We start from the raw sequence: 3,259 nt of genomic DNA, 5'->3' as shown, positions 1-3,259 counted from the left end.
AGGGTGAAGTCCAGACTATGTGCTTAGGGCTCTGAGACCACTTCCTCCTTCGGACCAGAGTCCCACTGCCATGCACAGAGACCAGAGGGAAAGCTTTGCCTCTGTACAGTAGTATCATCCACTGGGTTTTGCTGTTAGCCTATTGGGAGTTGGGTGGGGAAATATATATGTATAGATAATTTATTTAAAGAGAAAAAAAAGTAATTATATTAAAAAAAAAACAATTGTGCAAGGTGGGGTGAGTTGTAAGCCTTTCAAAAAGCACGCCAGAGACGGTGACAGAGAGAGAAGAATCAAGAGAGGGAGGGGTGGGGAGGAGTTCAAAGAAAAGATGCACTTTGCTTTTCTTTACGACAAAGAATTTGCCTTAGTTGTCATGGTGATGCCTTTTTGCGCGGGGGGGGGGACGGAGTGTGTCGTCTTGCACGGAAACTGCACTCTCTCTTTCACATACACACACATACAGTACACACACACACACACAAACTTATACTGATATACATTCAGACATGTGCACATATGCCCTGTCTCCATGAACATGGTGCCTTTTAAGAGAGTTCAACACTTCTGACAGTTTAATATAGAGGAGAGCACGGAACGGTAGAGAGAGAGAGAGAGAGAGAGAGAGAGAGAGAGAGAGAGAAGGGAAACAAAACACAGAAAGAAGAGCAGAAAAGGGCTCAATTCCACCAAACCATGTCTCTTCCAAGACTTCCTGAAATCTGGAAGGAGATATGGAAAGACTTGGAACTCGTTGCCCTCACTTTCACCATCTCATCATGACTAGCATGCACATGAGCGATCATTGTTCTAAGCATCTGGCCTCACAGCTGTTTCTGAGGGTGTAGATGTTTGCATAGGGTTTCCTCTCTTACCCAGGACAAGTCACAGGACACAGATAGATGATAGAAAGAAATAACACACACACACATGCACACACACATACAGTGGTCAGGGGGTGTCGGCACCTTACGTCAGGGGACGTTTTAGTTGAATAAATAAAAAGGGAAAATTAGAGTCATCATGAAAAGAAACAAATGAACACAAACACAAACATGCCAATGTGTGCACTGATATTACGGTGACTGGGGTGTATTTTTTTTTCTGGGAATTTATTTTATTGTATTTTCTTTTTTGTCTGGATATTTGTTGAATTCTGTTTTTTAATTGTTTGCACAGACACACTCTTCACCTCTCTTGGAGAAAAGAAAGAGAACATCTTCAGACAGCTGGTTAACTTTTGTTTTAAAAATAATGCCAAATGAAAGCATTTATGAAGAATACTCTCTACTGGTTCATTCTGGAATGAACTTTATCATGTTCTTGTTATGTCATGGTGACAGTCATGTGGTCTTTTGCCTTATGAGTGTGATAACACGGTGCTACGACTGATTGGCTTGTTTCTGGAGGTCAGAGACTGTGGGATGGACGAGACTTTCGAACTACATATCCCACAATTCCTTCCAGTGCCCCTTCAGTCACTGAGAAAGGCAAAGGGGATCGCACGCTGTACCCGTCCTCACAACATGCTCCGTATGACACTGGCAACACTGGTTGTTTACTTGTACAGTATGTGTGTGTGTGCCCATGTGTTCTCATGACGTTCCTGTGACATTCACCTCGTCTACCGGACACCTCGTCTACCGGACTCTGGAATGACACTGGAGGAAAGAAGAAAACAACAAGCACAGGAATTAACAGGACACTTCAGCTGACCCTGAGTGTCACTAAACCGAGATTAAACACACACACACACACTCATACACACTCAAACACAAGTCTATGGACCGCTGTATATAATGGTGTCAGCCACAGGTTACTACCTACACAACCCTTCAACTCCGTTTGATTGAATCCAAACAGCCAGTTTGGATACCAGTTTCTTCTTCTGGCTTTCGATTGGACATATGAGGCTCTTACACCACAACTCTTGCCATGGTATCCATGATGTCAAAGTGTCATATGTCTTAGCTTTCTGCACAAATGTCCCTCTCTCTATATATACTTGAGCTACTGCTATGGTCCAGGTGGATGGACACTTGGTGCAACAGGTATTGAGATGGCCAGTCAGAACCTTACAATCAAGAGTGAGCTTATAACCAGAGTGCTAAAGAGAGCACATTAGATTTTTTAAGAGGAACATTGTTTATTGTGTACTCGTCTTACAAGACCAACTTTCCATCTGATTCTTACACGGTGCAACAAACCCAAGACAGGTCTTGAGTTTAAAACATCTTTACATTTGCCAAGTGTTCCGTTCAGTGAGACAAGCCTCCTCTCCAGGCTAAATGTGCATTTCTCTTGCTGTCCAAGGTGCTGATTGGTCACCATTTCCATACCTTGACTGAAGATGTCATGTCCACAGGATGCAAATGGTCCAAATCCAATGAAGCCAGACATATTTAGTTTTCTAGTAATAGCAAAACTGAGTCACTGTGTGAGTGTGTGCATCCAGGTGAGAGTGGGAGTGGGCAGGCTGTGGAGAGAGAAGCAGAAGAGAGCTGTGGTGTGCAGCAGAGACGCTATACGTCATCTCTGTCATCTCTTGAGCCAGGTGCAGACTCCAACCCTTCATGTCATCTACTGATAAATATTATAAATAATTATTATGATCTGTGCAATGGCTGAGAAACCAAGGGTTGTTTTACTGAGTGTGAGTGGGTTGAGTACGGTGTGTTTGTGTGTGTAAGAGAGAAGGAGAGGAGTGTGTGTGCGCTTCGTACAGATCTGCTCCTTCACCTCAGTGATCATAACTGATTGCGGTGGAGTTACTGGCGTAGGGGGTTAGTAGCTTTTGTGTAGTGGAGAAAACCCATTGCATGTGGTAAATAGATATTACAACTCATGTCAGTAAATCCTTAAGAAAATAAATTAATTGTGTACTTTTTGAATGGTAATTTACTTCCAAACCGAGCTCTATCATGAAATAAATATTTCTCTTTTGTCTATATTTTGGCCTAGTATAATCATTGATGTCCTGACCTAAAACAAACTTACACTGTGTATTTACTGTAGATCATTGTTTATTCACTCTTCACTAAAAAGCAGACCAGCAAGCAGAACTATGTTCTAATTGAAAAACACACTTTTGTCTTTCAAACAGATACACTCTCTTCTGAGAAACACATACCACAGTCACCAACTTCCAAACTGCTGGCAGAGGAAGTCTGTGGCAGCAAAGAATCACATAAAGCTGAAGAGTTATGGAGCCACAGTCCCTCTCATTTAAATTGAGCAGTAACTTCAGAGAGGAATTTAT

General features: G+C 42.3%; 1 protein-coding gene across 7 annotated transcripts in view; it reads left to right on the top strand.

Moving 5' to 3' along the window:
- The window catches only part of vav2 (vav 2 guanine nucleotide exchange factor), a 204,356-nt gene extending 201,406 nt beyond the window's left edge, over positions 1–2,950 (top strand). For all 7 annotated transcript variants that reach the window (XM_042059062.1, XM_042059065.1, XM_042059063.1 and 4 more), the window contains one exon: positions 1–2,950. This exon is cut by the window's left edge and continues 356 nt beyond it. The gene's annotated coding sequence lies outside the window, so the exon portion shown is untranslated.
- The last annotated feature ends 309 nt before the right edge of the window (positions 2,951–3,259 follow it).

This window comes from Alosa sapidissima, chromosome 13, assembly GCF_018492685.1.
Source record: "Alosa sapidissima isolate fAloSap1 chromosome 13, fAloSap1.pri, whole genome shotgun sequence".
In the NCBI taxonomy this organism is placed as follows: domain Eukaryota; kingdom Metazoa; phylum Chordata; class Actinopteri; order Clupeiformes; family Clupeidae; genus Alosa; species Alosa sapidissima.
Note: the sequence above shows the minus strand (reverse complement) of the source record. Positions and strands in the feature narration are given on the sequence as shown.